The following is a 19,113-nucleotide window of genomic DNA, read 5'->3' on the forward strand; positions in this document are numbered from 1 at the left end:
CCATCTATAAGTACATAAGTGAAATCATGAAAACTAATTTGATTGGATATAACCTAACAACGCTCACTGAAGATGCATATGTTCTGATCCAAGCCCTTTTTAGAATGCCTCATCCATGTACTAGGTGACTTTTCACTAAAATGCATTTCTGCCACACTCATATCTTGTGATTTTATGCATTTGTGCATGCCTATGATATGATCATGAAAACAAGGCACCGTGTACAGACCACTGCTCCATTTATTAATATGTTCCTTAATGCACTAGCTGTCAGTTTCACTCAAAACTACAGGTTTTGTCGGGTAAAAATGGCCTAGTGTATATAGACCCTAAATTACAGTCCCTGATTGTCATTTCCCAAATGGCCGAATGACCTGGGTGACTACAGTTTTGATGTGCTATGTAAAAATTATAATGGGCAGTGATTGATAGGTCACAGTTTTATGGGCATTTCCATCTAAATGATTGAATTTCCACCCAAGCCAAGAGGAATAAATTTACTTTGCAATTTTCTGTAAGAATATTACAGGTTGAAAAAGAGCAGTTATCAGAATAATGGTAGAAAGAATATCTCCTTCAGATGAATTTATGATTACCTGCTGAAATTATGACAGTCTGATGGGAGGGAGAAAAAGAGCACTTGAGTGCGTCACACAGCCAGAGGTGTCATAAAATTTTCATGTGCCACATTACATGGCTTCTAATTTGTGTCCATCGGTTTCCTGTAAACACAGGTGGCACGACCCATGATGAGAGACACGCAGACCACTGGGTGTGTTCTAAACTGAGCTCAGTGAATTTCACAAATGAAAGGGAGACAGAAGGATAGAGGGAAAGAAAGAGGAGTGGCCTTGATGATGAATCAGGGGTCTGGTTCTCTGGGGAATGTCTCAGAACAGCTTCTCCTACATATTTAACCATGAGAGTACTCTGATGATGAAATGGACCATGCCAGCAGCGCGTGCATACTCTCTCCCTGGCCCTCTGCATACATTATTTGGCCAAAAGTACTGTATGTGGAAACCTGATCATATGGTGTCCTTCCCCAAACTGTTGCCACAAAGTTGGAAGCACACAATTGTATAGTATGTCTTTGTATGCTGTAGCATTACAATTTCCCTTCACTGGAACTAACTGGAACTCAAACCTGTTCCAGCATGACAATGCAACTGTGCACAAAGCGAGCTCCATGAAGACATGGTGTGTGAAGGTTGGAGTGGAAGAACTCGAGTGTCCTGCACAGAGCCCTGACCTCAACCCCACTGAACACCTTTGGGATGAACTGGAACACCGACTGAACCCCAGACCTCCTCACACAACATCAGCGCCTGATCTCACTAATGCTCTTGTAGCTGAATGAACACAAATCCCCACAGCCACGCTCTAAAATCTAGTGGAAAACCTTCCCAGGAGAGTGGAGGACATTATAAGAGGAAATGTAGAACTAAATTTGGAATGGGATGTAAAACAAGCACATATGGGTGTAATGGCCAGGTGTCTGCAAACTTTTGGCCATGGTATATAATGCATGATAAATTGTGTTTTGTTAATCAGTTATTAACAGAGTAGTTATTGTACCATGTAGTTACTGGATAATTAGCCTTAGGATTTGGAAATGTAAAGGAAAACACAAGATTAACACATCTATTCAGCTGTGAAGAAAGTGAGACAGTGACAGCTAGCTGAAGCATTTTGATTTATTTTAAATGACAGACTGAATGTAAAGCACTTCTCCTGAAAGAAAATGGTGAGCTCTCAGCAAATTAATGGCACAAAGTCAGCAAGGAACAGGCTGTCAGCTTCACTTCAGTCTACAATCTCATAAAAACCCACATCATTAGAGTGGCCCTTTCCTCCCATGTTCAAGTCCACTGAATGACAAGTTAAATTCTGCAGTGGCCTCAGCTGAGTACAGTTAAGCCACTGAGTTGAGAAGAGTCTCATCAACACTGTGCTTCTCCCTGGAGACTGGAGCCAGGCACAAATATTCACCCATGAGTCTCTAATAAACATCAGTCTGTCATCCAGCATTAAGGTGAGATAGTGTAACACTGTTTACAAGGACATCCATATTTGTCTGCAGGATAACACGTCACAATTCTCACAATTTCATAAATTTCTCTCTCCTGCTCCCCCTTTGGCTCTCCTTCTCATGCCTCTGTCTCTCAGTTGGCAATCAGCTGGCTCCTCTGATTGGGGCTGAAAGCCAGCCTGGTATATCAAGCAGCAAAGGGCCTGTGAACGTGGAGACAACAGGTGGAGGCTGGTGAAGCAACTCTGTTTCTGCCATCTGCCAATCCTGCCTATTCATTAAAATGCCGCTGAATATCACTCTCCATCCAACGCCATTCACTAAGAACTACTTTCATGCTCCATTTCACCACAATGGCAATCTATGCAAAGGAAGTATTCTTTTATTTCAAAAATCTTTGGTACAATTACAGCTACCAACACATTAAAATCCACAAGTTACCTGTTTTTAGAGTGAGAAGAGTAAACAAGTAAAGCAGGTGAAGGGAAGCTGGGATGCAGTCTGCATTGTGATGCGGCACTCAGTGAAAAGCTATCAGAGAACTGCGGACTGAGTGAGATGAGCTTTATTGCTAAGGGCACACAAATATAGTGAGGTAAATTGATTTAATTCAGTCAGCGGTGCTCTCTGAAGTTGTTGCCCCGCAAGCTTCAACGTCACGTCCGCCTTCATTACACTGCAATCGATCATGATCAGAGAGAGACCCGTTTGCTGGAAATGACTAGGAAGACGAGGCAGACTTGTACATCACTCTGACCATTCACGACATATATATATATATATATATATATATATATATATATATATATATGTATACATATATATATATATACATATATATATATATATATATATATATACATAGTGTTCCACCCCTACGGTATAGTTGTAGACACTTGTAGAATCTACACCAAGGTGCACTGAAGCTGTCCTTAACACCATTTTAATGCCACCCACACAACAGAACAGAGACACCAGACCCCCTTACTATAGACATTCAGGCCTGTACCATGCCACCCGTATCAACGCACACGCACTTGTGCACGTCTTGAGGTAGTAGTGAAGAATGACTCATCTGCCCATATCACTTTTTTATCACATCTCTACAGACAGAGTACTGTACATATGGTTTCTGCATCAAGCTCTCAAATGTGCTTTGTACTTAGGGGTTTATGTTTTGCAACTCTGCTTTAACATCTTTCTCTCTCTCACTCTATGTAGTTGTGGATGGTCTGTTCTTGCTGACAGTCTGATCACATCCTACACTGGCATTCTCAGTCACCTGAAGAACAGTTGTTCTTATACAGTATACACTATATGGAAAAAAGTTTGTGGACAACTGACCTTCACCCTTCCTCAAACTGTTGCCACAAAGTTAGAAGTACAGAATTGTCTAGAATGTCTCAGTATGCTGTAGCATTAAGATTTCCCTTCACTGGAACTAAGACGCTCAAACCTGTTCCAGCAAGACAATGTCACTGTGCACGAAGCGAGGGTAATCAAGACATGGTTTGCGAAGGTTGGAGAGCACTGACCTCAACCCCGTTGATCACTTTTGTTATGAACTGGAATCCTGACTGCACCCCAGACCTTCCCACCCAACATCAGTGCCTGATCTCACTAATGCTCTTGTAGCTGAATGAACACAAATCCCCACAGCCACACTCCAACATCTAGTGGAAAGCCTTCCCAGAAGAGTGGAGGTTACTTTTGGCTGTATAGTGTATACAGTATATTAAGGAGTTGAGACTACTGTACAGAGTAGTCACTTCATGAACCATTGTTCACAGATGTGAAAAATCATTTATTAGTTGACTGTAGAGAAATAATGAGAAGAAAGATTGAAAGGAAGACAAAGTCCAGGTGCAGGAAAAGAACCGATCCTTTCCAGGCTTCATACAAACACCCCAGGGGTCAAAAAGAACTTGCATATGGTTTACACACTTATAGTTTCCTTTTACATAACAGGTAACTAAGAAATTATATGTTACTATGCATGTTGAATAAACCAATCAAATCATGTTCTGCTACAATGCATGGAGGAGTGGAACTTGCTCAACAAAGAAGAAGTGTATAGGAAAGGAAGATAGTAAAGGAAAATAGTTCGATAAACAGGGAGAGAGAGACAAACTAAATGAATTAAACAGGTTAAGGTTTTCCTCACTAAAAAAAAGAGAATCAATCTAGCGGAAGAGACAGATGAGTGGATTAGTGGATGAGTGAGTTTATCCAATAATCCAAACTTGAAAGTCCTAAAGATGCAACAGGCACATAGTTTTTTTCAAACAGATACAATACTGTACCCATGAGGCCACAGCAGAAGGTGCATTTAACATGCTTTAACATAAAATGCTACATGTCTTCAGATGGATTTTGGGTACAAAGTAAAAATACATTTCCTATTCTTCACTATCTCTCCATTCTTTTTCAGTCAGTCATCAACTATCACCAACAACTGTTCACACAATAAAAAATCACCAGTGCTCAATCAGTAAGTGTGTAAGCAGTGCCAAAATGAAGTCAGATCATCACTGTAAATGAACACCAGTGACTGTAGTCTCTTTGATCATTCCAATTTTGCCTTTTTGCCATCAAAATATTTGCACAAATCCTGTATGGGCTTTATATTAATAATTATGATAACAGTTTGGATTATTGGATAACAGTCTATATTATGCAGGTATAGGGCCTATATCTGCTAGCTACTGCTACTCCTAATGGTCATGGAGTCTCATTTCCTTTCCTACAAATGGGAAAGTAATACAAATTTAACGACTTGTTGACTTTAAAGACTGGTAATGACTACCGTTTGAAATGAAGCTAAGAAGCTGTCTGTAACATATAGGGCACAAGATATCTGAATTATTTTTAAAAACTATGCATCTATGCTGTAATGCATGAAGATGCTTTCTAATGTCACTGGTAGTATACACCATTGCCAACAAACCATGTGAATATTGGCACATTTTCGATAAATAGATTCTAGTATACTGTATTTTCTCCAAGTTTGGAGGCGGTTTCTATGGTAACAATGCTTTTCTCTGCACTTTGCTGCTGAGTATCAGTACAGCACAGCTTTTTCATCATAGAATCTCTTAAATAGTCATGGGATGAATTATTTAAAACAATTCCCAGCCTTTAATTATGGCCTGATGTGTTTGCTTACGTAAGTGCAATGCCTCTGCCTGCCACAACAAAAAATTTATGCCCCATCGTGAAAGAAATGCTTAGAGGCCTTTAAAATCTTGAGATGCATTAAACCTATCTTGGCAGCTGGTGCAATCTTCAGTCAATAGAATTTAAAAGACATTTTACTTAATTACCCACTGAACTTTAAGAGATGCTTGGGATTCTTAATAGTACCCTGGAAATAGCGATCAATATTGCACATTAGCAGAGCAGAACAAAAATATTGCCCATAGAAGGCCTGGTACCTTTACATTTCAATTCATTGCTTGAATGAAAGAACCACTTTCCATTTTAGTGTATACACAAATCTGTGATCGTTATAGTTTGAGGGTTTAGCTATATTTCCGTTTTCTGGATGAAGTGTATATAATCAAAAACTGACAATGCAGGACCCCTGTTGTCTCAGCAGATGGTGTAGTTAACCCTCATGAAACAGGTAACAGTGATATAACATATGAGCAACAACTGCTGTCTGCCATTTTAACAGCCTCTTTCTGGTTCAGCAGCAGTGCTCCTTTGCAGAGAATACTGTGCACAGGTACTTACAACTGTAGAGCACAGCACTGCTTTATGGAAGCGGTCTATTTTTCCAGCATTAATGTTTGACTCACAGCCCTCCCACAGACTGCAACATAACCGTTTCACTTTCGACTCTGATCTATGTGACTTTGACAATATTAACGTCCTGGATATGTGCTGCCTGTCTTTAAGAGTCACGAACGATTTGACATCTACTATTAAATGTCCTTGTTTCAGGAGACATCCTTGACCCATGTCAGTATAGCTGAAGGAAAGGTCCACTGAACCCACCGGATCCTTACATTGTGGTCTTGTCTGAGAAACACATTATACATTTATACCGGCACCTGTGAACAAGATAAATCTGTCAAGATATCCAGGAGTGAGCATTCGCTTCCTTCGCTGTTTCTCCAGATTTCCTGGCAGAGATGTCCACAGACTCACTGGGAAAACACAGAGGGAAACTGAAAGGGTGGACCACAGTAATTTGTCATTCATCATACGCACTGAATTGCATAATAAAATCATAATAAAATATTGGACTTTTTCTAATTTTCTGAGGCATAAGCTTCACATGTCCCACAAAGACAGACAATATACACATTTTTTTCCGCTTTATGCACCGTAAGGCACAACAAATATATATTATTTTTTCCTTCTTTAATACTAACTTAATTTCATTTAGTAAAACAGTCTGATTTTTATCAGGTTTTTAGAATCTAAGTAACTCACATCTGTCAGATATGTCTTTTGGTGAGCAGACAGAGACATTAATCAGTTCTGCAAGTACGAGACAGCTTCTTTCCAGGGGCTAGAAGTATTCTAGAGCAGATGGCTGTTTGGCTGCTTCCATCAAGCAGCACCTGTCCTCACACTTCAGTTCGGCACGTTGCTTCTCACATAGCCTCTCAGCACTTCAGCTCCAGCCACCAGCACAGTCCAAACAAATATTCATTGGTTTAAAAACCACACACACACTCTCCTAGCCATAGCAAGAGAAAGGTGGCAGATAAGAAGGACATGAGCCTTGTGTTTTAGTACAAGAACATATTGTTACTGTGCTTATGAGAAAGGGAAATATTTTTTTTAAAAAAGCATAACACAAAATGCATTACAGAAATGTTTCCCTTTGTTACGTGTTGCTTTTTAATCATTCCCATAAGCACACTAGTGATATGTTCTTTGTCTTCTTTTCATCCACAGCCCTGTATCATAAACTACATCTTAAAGCAGAGGTTTCCAGCACAATTCTCATGCATCGTCAGTCAGTTCAATCTTAAATCACACCAGAAAATCTTAACGCACAGGTTAACAGCCAAACTGGTAACAAAAGAAAATTTGAATATGTTAAATAAAGTTTCTAAATTAATTCACTCTTGGCTATATTAATATGAATAAATTCATGAAATTAATTTGGATTGCAGTAACTCTAGGGTCCTTTTGGTCTTCATTCCTAAGGTTCTGTATGTCCCTCTGGGACTAATTATAGTGGCTGCGACATGCATGTTTCGCTGAGCAGCATGCATTTTGTGTGTGCCTGTGTGTGTGTGTGTGTGTGTGTGTGTGTACAACATAGACATCAATGCCATTAGATATAATAAAATCAAATCTGATGATATAATCTGTCTAATCTCTCTAATTAGATCTAATATCACCATGACAGTATAGAGTATGTCCAGTAGAATTTCAGCAAAACAATTATCACTCACTAATAAGGACTGCTTTATTTTATTAAGAGGTTAACTCAATTCATGTTAGAGGCATCGTTCTATGTAGAACATTTAAAGTGCTAAAGTTCTATAACATAAGATGAGAAAGGTTGACTTTATCACATTTCATTTGCCATTATATCCTTAATGCTATACACGTCACTCTCATGTTGGTTTTATTTTACCCCTCCTAATCACCAGGGGGCAGTATTTTAACACCTGGATACTTTCTTGTAAGCCTGTGCACATCAAGTCCTTTACCACAAAGTCAAATGATGATCATATAATGTACTATTTGCTATAAAATGCCATCTATTCTTCTCTCCTCATACATGTTGGGCTTTTTTGAGGTTGTGACTTCGGTCACAGCTACAGCTTGTAAACCTCTTGAGTTTTTTCAAGCTGATGCTGACGTGGTGCACTTGTTCGGCAGATTTAGACTCAAATATCGAATCAAAGTGCAACCCAAGTGCAATGGTCTACGTATGTGTATGGATGTCCTGCCATCAGCAGTGGCTCAGTTGAAATTAATAATGTTGAATAGAGTTGAAGCCACGTACAGCGAGAACTCGCACCATCTGAAGAGGGTTCGGTATACCAGGAGATGATTCTCCCTCCCTCTCCTCATCCGTTTTTTCTTTGCTGAGCCATGTTTGCTCCCTTGGTGAGTTACTCAGCTTTCACATCCCCAGGCATCTGAGGACTAGCAGCTTGACTCCATTCTACTAGCTTGGTGAGTTTTCCCAGCATGACACACACTCTTCATGGTTAACCACAGACTTCACTAGTTTCCACTATACAGTATGCACAGCTTTGGCTCTGTATGATTGCTAAAGGACTCACACTTGTGTCTAAGCTCTCTGGAAGCTGGGAATGAACACCAGCAATGTGTCCACCCACTTAGCATTGACCATAGTAAAGAAATGATCTGGAATTGCTGTGTCTGGAAGTAAAGCTGATTTATCCTTTACCAGCCTGCAGGTAACTCCAAACAGTCTGGGACAGCCATCCTTGAGTGGACAGCCTGGACTGGACCAGAGGCTGAGAAGCAGCTCATAGCACAACATCTGCTGTTCTGCACAGCCCCAGCCACAGGGAATTTCACTGTGCCTCAATATAATAACTATATAGAGAGCACTGAAAGGAGTTTTTCAACAATCTCTACCGGGCTATGCCAAAACCTGCAGTTAGCCTGCCTTTGTCACTTGCATTGCATCACTGGTGGCTTCACTGGACAAAAAAAATTACTGTAGAATTACTGTAGGTTCTGGCACCTGATGCCCAAACATGGATATTGATCGACTGGTGATATCCTGGGGAGATCTTAAAAAATTGCCTCACACATGGTTCATGCAAGCAGTTCACTACAATTTTGCTGTTTGCATTGGAACGATCACTTCAATCTGCAGCTATTGATCTCTCTGTGACAGAGCTGATCGAAACCTCCTGGCAATGAGACACACGGAACAGGATGCAGGATGGATCTCCACCAATTTGATTTATGGATGACATCAGGCTTGGTTGACACAATCTGTGCTGCCGGAGACATGTAATCAACTCTGCAAACTCTATCTCATGTACCAGGGCCACTCTTTAGGCTTGCAGCCAGAGAGTTCCTAGAAAGAAGAGCACAGGTTTCAGAATCAGACACCAGAACAGAAGACTGGATAGGCCAGGCGGCACTCTGAAGTTGCTACAAGTTGCTGAAGTTGGTATCCACATAAGCTCCGTTGGCCTCGTACAAGTCCTAAATGGACAAATGTTATGGTCTCAGACATCTGAATGCCCTTGATCTTCCTGTGAGTTGACCAGCAAGAAAGCTGGGGCTGGTCATGAAGGACTGAAGGGCTGCCGAAGGTAAGCTCCATGGTTGAAATTTTTTTTGAGGTATAAATTTCAATTCTGCCATTGGGGCTCAGGTCCTGGCCAATTTCAGGTCCAGGGCTCAGGTCCAACCCCTACAAGTGGCCGTCCTGATCCAAGAACTGGTTCAAATCCCATGGTCAGAACAAAGAGTCTACTCCACATGTAAGGCTACCAGATGTTAGCTACAGTATGTTGTGCACCTTTCATGCCCTCATAGATTTTTGGGGGCTTGTCTATTAATGACAGGCATTCCAAAGAATTGTCTCACCCTCCGGCCTCTCTCTAGAACTGAGGGTGTTCGGGGAATGCATGTGGAATGCATACACTCCTATCAACTCTGATGACCAGAGGCATAAGGGTACTACCATACTTGGACAATGGCTTCTGACAGGCCTCCACCAGGGAGCAGGCCATCTGAGACACATCCACCCTCTTTGTGCACATTCCAGTGATCTGATTCACAGTGAACTGGGGAAGATCCCTCGTGTTGAAGCAGATTATATGATTCAACACAGCAAAGCTAGATTCAGAGGGAATACTAGCCACCCTGTTGTCCCAAAGTGTGGCAGACATTATTGCACTTACCTGTTTCGGTAGGCCACTATGGGCAGTTCCAGCTCTTGCTAGCATGCTTGGCCTGTTAACCACAGCTGCAACAACTGCATTCCCTAGGGGCTGCTAGAATTAAGTGAGTGAGTTTTAACCTGCAACTAAACCCCAATTAGCCCTGACAGAGATGCATCCTTGTTTCAGTGAGAGAGGCACAGGCTGATCACACTGGTCTGGAATGGGTATCTTTGTAGATAGCCTTTTGTACTGTCAATCACAAGACATGCTCTGATGACCAAATGGTTTCTGGGTGACACTGTGGCCAAACCCAGAGTTCCTGCCTAAGGTTATGTATCTAAAAATTTTTGAAGCAGGTAATTGACACGCAATGTTCTACAAAGGTCAATCAGTAGAACATTTCCTACCAGTCCAGTACAAGCATTATGGTACTGTTTTAGACTCACAATGGCTAATTGGTCATAGAATCAGTTATTCATCTATTCATCAGTTATTCATCAAGACATCAGGTGCTCCCCTGTCTAAGTAGAGCTTGGCTCACTTGGTGATGGGCCACCATCACAGACTACAATTGGGCTCGAAGCATAGAATAATGATGGGCCATTCTACAAGGAGTGTTTCATCCTCATGGGCAGTACTGAGAGGCATGTCACAGCAGCTATCTGGGCTTCATCATGTACCTCTACAGATTTACAACATTCTGATTTACTGATCAACATACATAAATGTAACTATAAACAACTATAACGTATGACATGTCATTCATTAATAAATTTGACGAACGCATGTAGTATAAGAGGAATAAACAATTCAGGGTGTGCTGTTATAGGAAACTATTCAACTTTGGGAATGACAGAGTCACATCACCACCATTGATTATTTTCCTTTACCCGCATGTCCTGTCATGTTTTATACCTTACTTATTACATATTAAATTGTGAATTAAAGTAAAATGAAAATTAAATCAATAACTAGTAGTTGCTTTATTTAATTTAATACGTGTTGTAGTAATTTTCTACTGCTGTCCCACTGATACCAGTATATTGCCAACAACTACTTATTATAGGTGAGGCCACCTATAATAAATTTTATGTGATTTACAGTATCCCTTTCTGGAAGACGGATATGGTAGTTTAGTTAACTATACAGGGTGCTGACATTCTAATGCTTGAAGTACTGCAATCTCTGAATACATATTTAAAGAGTGAATGTGCATGTGCCATACACTTGCACAAAAACCCAATCAATAAAAGAGGCTCTGAATTCAGCAATGACAGACGTATTACATGTCATCAGCTTAAATAGGGTTTCAAATGATTCATATATTCATCAACCCAGACCTGAGGCCTGCAGGTACAATACCATGTCACCCAGTAGTTGGAACCTCTAATTAATTTATGTGAAGGATAGCAGGAGTTTCACATACACAATGTCATCAGTATGTCATTTATTTATGGAAGGTCTTTGTCCATTGTAAAAAAGCCAGCAGCTGAATGGCCAACATGGCTTTTTGAACCCCAGAACAATAACAATGAACTGGAAGCTGATTAAAATGTGTGCTCTTGCAAAGGACAGAATGAATGTATTAAAGTATTTCAGAGACATATAATACATTACATTGTGCCTACCCTTAGTCTATGCCATTTTAAACAAATTAATCTGCGTGGTGACCTGCGTCCCTTCCAGGGTGCGTTCCAACCTCCTGCCCAGTGTTCCAGGGATAGGCTTCCTATCCACCATGACACTGACCAGGATAAAGCAGTTATCTAGGATGAATGAATGAATGAATGAACTGTGGTGACCATTCAATGAAAGGCTTGGATGGTTGCTTGAAATCCACCTCAACCTTCACTGACACACATCACTGGCTTGGTGCTGAAATCTCCAATGTAAACACTGCTTGACCACTTGCCAGGACAGAGTAGGCAACAGCTCGCTAATCTCATGCCACACACATAAATCACTCACCCGAGCAGCTTACTCAACCTTTCTAATGCCATTGGTATGCTTGTGAAGAGATAACATCTTGGAATTTGTGCAATCTTTGCTTTGCTAAATTGAAATAAAATATCACTCAGTGGTAAAGGCTTTATAATTTCCACATTATCCAGAAGTGCTAGTGCATTTCTAAATGCAGAACGACGGCTCTCTGAAAGCACGACAGCCTTATTTTATTCTTTCTCTCCAAGTGCTTTCTGCGACTGTCAATGGCTCATCTACCCATTTGCAAGCTGTCCTGAGGCTCGGCACTCACTGTAGGATGAATAATGATTGTGCCCTCCATCTCTGGAGGTAGGCGTACATTCTCAGGACAGACACTTCTCCTGAACAGTACTGTAGTCTGGAAGCATCAAAGGCTAGACTTGGGAATCGTTTTTCAAAGGTTTCGAGCTGTTTTAATTTGATACGTGTATAGACCCACACACGATGATGCTGTGATTAAGGCAACATGTTTCAATAGTCAACAACACAATTCAGGTCAGTGTTTTGGCATGTTTTCTATAATGCTAACCTAAAAGATAGCGTGTAAAAGTGTGAATGAGAAACGTGTATCAAAATAGCATGCTTTCTATGGAGCCAAAGGAAATCAAATCCTGTATGCCACTTTAACAGCTGCTTTAAGGCTTTTCAGCACTATAGACAGATCCTTTTCTTAATTCTATCTACCATATAATTCAATATGCCATGTCTTCATTCATCTCTCGTTTTGCATAATGTTTCCCATTATCTATAAATCAGTGGCTGACCATCTCAGCTGAAAGACTATTTTGCTCAGTGCAATTCAGTTCTGTCATGCACTGTCATAATTGTAAAATGCAATATGCAATAAACTTTGTAAACAGAGCAGACATACGCTTTAGGCATTTTAAAACAGACATATACTGATGTTGCTTACTCATTAATGTGCACAGGTATATGCCACTAAATACAATATAATTGTTTAACTCATTCAAAAATGATGATGATGATCAATTATGAACTAAACCATTAAATAAATAGACATATAGTAGACATGACAAGCACCTTTAGTGTAAATTAAGCTATCCTACATGGAGATTTCAGATTCCAAAGCAATAAAATGCACTTTCAGTTTGGTTTCTATATGTAAAAATATATTTTAGAACAACTGTCAAAGCATGTACGGTCAATGAGAAAAACCAAGGGAATTTTAAAATATATTAATAATCACCATCTTTGTGTTCTGTTTGGGCCCTTTTGTAAAAGCTGGGATAAAATGTCCGCCAAGGTTAATTATCTACTGAACCACCAAATGTCAATTGGTGGAAACTGTGTCTTGTGGCACTTGCACTATGCTGTCAGCTTCTTTAATTGCTCTATGCTGAGGCTCTATTCTGCTACACTAAGTCACTTTGGATAAAAGCTTCTGCAAATGCTTAATACATTTACAAATAAATAGACATGTAAATGTCACTGAATTCTGACACTTTCTTTCCAGGCTTAGTCAGCTTTTGCCAGCTATTTGCTGATGCATCTCATCCCATTAAGTTACTCCAAAATCAGATTTTTTTTTTTCTCACAAAAATATTTTGTATGATCTGAAAGTATTACTTGATTGTGAATAAAAATGAGAAAGATACAAGGACAGTTTATGATGTTTGGGGTCCCTTTATAGTCAATAAACTGAAATTAAAATGTGTGACTAAGGCTAAATTTCAGGAAACACAAATCGAAATTGAATCCAACGTACCTGAATGTTTAAATTAAATTAAATTACGGCAATTTTCTTTTATGAAATGTCACACGCTAAACAAGACGCATTTACCTATACTGTTCATTACCACTTTGTGTAAGCAAATTATAGACTATATACTGTGCCCCTGAAGTCCTTTTATTGTTACGGTGGCCAAACTCATGTTTCTGATATTAAAAACAAACTTTAATAAGGCAAATTCTGTTTTAAATACGTGCACACATGTTCAGTCCAGAGCTGTCAATCAAACAGTTAGTGATATAGCAATATACTACAACAACAACAACAACAACAACAACAACCCCAAATTTCATGCATTTTACTGTGTTAGAATAACTTCTTGTTCTGTTACTTAAACGAGAATTTGTTTGGCTCTTTGCTCTCACTGCTTGACCAGGCATCAGTAACCAGAGCAGGACAATGAACAAAGACCAAAATGTGCTAATTTTTATTATAAAGTTCAAGGGTTAGATGTTTATTTTCAGACAACACAATATTTTTGTCACTGTGTGATGTAGGACCATTTCTTGCTATAAGTAGTATATAAGCAGGTGCTGTAAGTGACGAGTATGGTTCTGGAGACAGAGAAAGCTCTTATGGTCTGAAAAGGACTAGAAATGAAACTTCAAAGCTACCAGTATTAGAGATGTGCTATGGGAAGATCATGATGAAGCACACATATCCAACTGGAGTGAAAAAGAAAGTGTTGTTTAAATGAAACCATTTAGTGCTAATTAGCTAGGCTCTCTGATAGAAGTCCACATTAACCCTCTACTGCACACTGTTGCCAATTGGCAACATGCCATTTATCTGGATTTTTTTTTTTTTTGGAGCATTTAAAGAAAACCTATTCTACTTTTCATAGTAGGTGGATTTTAGTTGCACCAATTATGTACTTAGATGAAGTACATAATTGTACCTCTAATTTAAAAAAATAACTCTCTCATATCTCAATGAGATGGAGGAACTGATTTTGAAAGAAAATAAGCATTAAGTAATTCAACTTAACAAAAGAAAAGTGCAAAACCTGTTAAACACTGCAAAAAAACAATGAATGTTCAATAGGCCTTTTTCCAATATGACACAATGTTGCCATATGGCAACGCACCTCAAAATACCCCATAAAATTAAAAAAAATTGAATAAATAAACATTATTTGTATTGCTGCATCTCTGCTCCAGGGTGCTGGGTTTGATCCTGAGCTTGGTTTACTGTCTGTGCTGAGTTTCCCATGCTCTCCCCATGTTCGTGTGGGTTTCCACTGTGTTCTCCCGTCTCCCACTGTCCAAAATCATGCATGTAGGTGGACTGGTTACGCTAAATTAAAGAATATAAAGAGTATGTGAATGAGTGTGTGTGTGGTGCCCTGTGATGGGTGAAGTCACCCGCTTTGTGCCCAGTGTTACCGGGTTTGATTTCAGATCCACTGCAACCCTCACCAGAATAATGTGCTTAATGAAGATGAATGTGTGCAGTAGAGGGATAAGTTGCAAGCTTTTAAGCCAGTTTATACCCATCTATGAAAAGACACATCTATAAATCTGTTCAATTGCTTCACTTGTTTAAACGGTTAAGTATTTTTTTTTTTTACATTGGCTATAAAAATTAATCAGCTGTCTGACAAAATCTGAAATCTGTATCTCTTATCTCTATTCTTGATTATCAACCTAAAAATGTAAAGCACGGACAATCGCACACTAACATTTCTAACATTTATTAAACATTTTAGATCTTGCATACAGCCCCCGGATGCTCCAAAAATTTATTCATTTTTTTAAGGTTTTAAAATGTTAAAAACAACTTAATTTTTACAGGCATAAATTATAATCCTGCAAATCAAGTATTACTGCTAATTATAACTGTGGTATCGAAGTAAGCCTGGTAATTTAGCCATCGTGCTTACTAGATAGCTACTCAGTGGGCTACTTGTATTAAAAAAGCTATTAAGGGGCAATAATTGTCATTGTCCATGAATTATGAGGGTAAAAGGAATATGAACCTACTTAAGAATATGAAGTCTATAGAATATGAGGTCTATAAACTGGTCTACTGATGTTACAATCTTTCACTCTAAATTTGTTGGCCCGTGTATATAAAGTGTGCCGTGATGAGTGACTGCCTCCCCCCCGTTCTAATACACATATTTTAGGTTTAATGTACTAAATGTCAATGTAGCATCTTCTTATCATCTATAGTAAGTTATTTGCTTCGTAAACTTTTCAGTGGGAGTCACACCCTGCAAAACAGCACACCAAAAATTAGCCACCGGTTGTACAGTTATTTATTTATTACACATTAAGCATTACTTTAACTGACAGGGTTATTTTTAAGGAGAAAATGTTAATGCAAGTGTCCCACTGCTCTCATGAAATCCATCTACCTCACGCCATCTCACCCATCTTGCGAGTCTGGAACGCTCTCTCCGTCTCCCCGCGACAAAGAGCCTGGCTCAGGCAGAGTGCATTCAAACTAGCTTAGTCTATCTTCAACCTGCATAATCACGATTAGAGATGGAAAGAGAAAAGACGAGGACACTAAAATGCACAAGCACCGAACAAATGCTGGGAGATTTACAAACCAACCCGTCTCTCTTTTTAAGGTGTGAAGCACTGTTTGGCCAGAAGCCACTGTCTGAATGCCAACACGAGAGCGCGAGGAGACGCACCTGAGCTTGACCGTCGGTTGGATCCGTTGCCAAAAGGAAAAGCACATAGCTGTTTTGTTACACTTTTTTTTTTTAAATTAGTATTTAAAAAAAGATGTGAATGCACAAGTTAAAGGATATATTTCATTTCCTAACCCTCCGGAAAATCACCGAGCAGCATTCTTACACTTTGCCAAACAGTTAATTAAGATGCGTACTTTTTTTACATTAGATGAACAGGTGAAAGCAGGTTATAACATTGTATAGCTTCCTTGTATTTCTGTCTCTATGGATTTGCACAGATGAGCCACCACGCAAAATGAATATCAATAGAGTAGGAGAGGCAGTGAGCACATAAGATGGCATTTAGCAGCGGAAAAATAAATAATAAAGGCCTGTCAGCAAAATAGCCTGTATGGGAAGACTGACAAGCCATGAGTGACATTGTGGCTAGGATTGCAGCCTCTTGTATCTTAATGCTTGCTGCTGATTATCATTCAGAGGCACCCTTAACACATCATTACAGCGCTATGAACTGCGTGGGTCACACCATGCCTTAATAAATGCCTCAATCGAAGGAGACACACAGGCGCCTTTTTAGCACTGGCAGCTGGTGTGTGCAGCTCTTATGTGTTTTCACACTTAGCAAAAGATCAAGAGAAAATCCTGCGAACAACAATCCAAACCCCAGTCTCCCTTAAGCAGTCTCTCTCTCCACTACGGTCAGCTCTTCAGACTGAACCTCAGTCATGGACAGAGAGGTAAAGTTTTTTTTTTCATGCTCTATTTCAACCACATACATATCAGTTATATGTACAGGATCTTATGCACGCGTGATATAATAGCTATAGAGTGAAGCAGATTTCACTTCATTTGCATGAGTTAACATAGTAACACTGTATTAGTAGATATGAGAGCTAGTCATTTTCGGCTCTGACATAGTCTAAGATAGAGGGGCTTCATTTTAACTCCCAGCTCCTGTATTAGTTACACACATCTCTCTCTCTCTCTCTCTCTCTCTCTCTCTTACGACAAACCTGGTTTGAGTGTAGAGCTGAAATGTTCTGTCTGTTTGCATCTTATCTGTCTAAATCCATCAGACGTCTGCAGATCAGTGATAGAAGAGCAGCATACAGTGCACAGCAGCGATCATGCTCTAGTGCGATCACATACAAGTACATAAGGATAGAAGTGGAGTGACAAAACTTACAAGAGAGAAGCACACAGCTCGATTCTGCTCTATAGGCTATTTAATCAGCATTTCATTACCATGCCTACAAAGGAGACGCACAGCATACTCACGCAGCTCAGCTCAGCTCAGCTCACCGAAATCCCAGAGACAGAGGAAGGAAAGGATCAGTCGCACTGCGCCGGCTTTTAATGGTTGAAGGCGAACTCTAGCGGTTAACAGTCTGCTGACCGACGTGCTGAAACGTTCTCTCTCTCTCTCTCTCTCTCTCTGTCTCTCTCTCTCTCTCTCTCTCTCTCTCTGTACAAAACCAGCAAGTTAAAAAAAAAAAAAAAAAAAAAAAGTAAAGCAGTTCAGTGCAATATGGTGATGACCCCATCCCCACATACCTACCTACCTATCAGCTAAACGCAAATTGCGCGTGAAACGTGTTTTTCCATTTGCACGCGGCAATTTTATTAAAATTGAGGGAATTTAAGGGAAAAATACAAGTTTATCAGCATCTGGTTATCAGCTCGCGCCCCCCAGGAAACAACAGATGTTTTGAAGTCCTGAAGAAGCGAGACCTCGTGCTATTTGTGGCAAGTACGATGGTGCACGAAACGCGCGAGACGAACAGGTCTATTACAGCACGCTCGCGCTTCACGGATGTTTCGCCGTAGCGCGTGCCGTTCCGGCGCTGCATTCCGGAGCATTAGTGCTTGCATATCGGCTACTTACCGGAGCGGAGCAGGAGAACCCGTGAAGTCTCAGAGAAGCTCGCTAGGTCACCATGAAACCCCGACGTGGAGGCGGCGGGCTCCACAATCCATGCAACTCCCTCCCTCTCTCTCTCTCTCTCTCTCTCTCTCACACTCACACACACACACACTCACACACTGTCTGTCTGTCTGTCTCTCTGAGCTCCGTTAAAAGATCGCGCGAGGGTTTGCAGTCTCGAGCCGCTCGTGGCGCGCGCTCTCACTGCGCACCTTTAAGTATTCCCCGTGGCGAGGCGAGGCGAGCGCGAGGCAGGGTTTGTCCGTCACCGCGCGCGCTTCTGCATGTCACAAAGCACGGGTTAACCATTCCCAGCGCTTTCTTATTTACTTCAGAGCACTCTTTCACTGAGCCACAGGTCCACCTGGGGCCGAAGTAAAGCTCATAAGAAGCTTGTGCGTGGCCGCAGGGCTATAAACGCCCCGGATTCATCAGAGGGTAATTGAAAATCCCTCGTTCGCTGCGTGCTTAGACCTCTCTGTCCATCCCAAGAGAGGGAGAGAGAGAGGGAATAAAAAAACACTAAACGCATTAGGTGTTATGAAGGTTTTCCCTCACACTGGCCATTGAAATGTCTAGAAGTAGAAAATGAAAGAGATGAAACTTGCAATATAATCTTATTATGAACAAGATTCTTGGTGTAAACAAGATTATAGTAGAAGAGTGCACTCAGAGTGGCTGAGCACTTTACCTCACATATCACAAAGGGCATCTTAGTCCTGGGGTGTGTTCAATAAAAAAAAAACATTCTGGATTAAGTCCTGAAATTTCTCAATTTATTCAACAATCACAGAAACAATAATATTTGCAAACTGTTAAACTATCATTTGATGCTTCACAGAGATTACCTTCATTCATATTTGCATCTGGACACATACTGTATGTTGAAATTCTAAAATTTAAAAATGAAATTTGGTGACATATCCA

General features: G+C 40.3%; 1 protein-coding gene across 4 annotated transcripts in view; it reads right to left on the reverse strand.

The window, feature by feature from the left end:
• The window catches only part of elfn1a (extracellular leucine-rich repeat and fibronectin type III domain containing 1a), a 69,641-nt gene extending 50,896 nt beyond the window's left edge, over positions 1-18,745 (reverse strand). For 2 of the 4 annotated variants that reach the window (XM_026929461.3, XM_026929459.3), the window contains exon 1: positions 18,148-18,745. The gene's annotated coding sequence lies outside the window, so the exon portion shown is untranslated. Of the gene's footprint in view, positions 1-17,540 lie in introns of all 4 variants that reach the window. The other 2 variants (XM_034298357.2, XM_034298356.2) reach the window with 1 other exon arrangement.
• Positions 18,746-19,113: the final 368 nt, after the last annotated feature.

This window comes from Pangasianodon hypophthalmus, chromosome 23 (genome assembly GCF_027358585.1).
Source record: "Pangasianodon hypophthalmus isolate fPanHyp1 chromosome 23, fPanHyp1.pri, whole genome shotgun sequence".
NCBI classification, from domain to species: Eukaryota; Metazoa; Chordata; class Actinopteri; order Siluriformes; family Pangasiidae; genus Pangasianodon; species Pangasianodon hypophthalmus.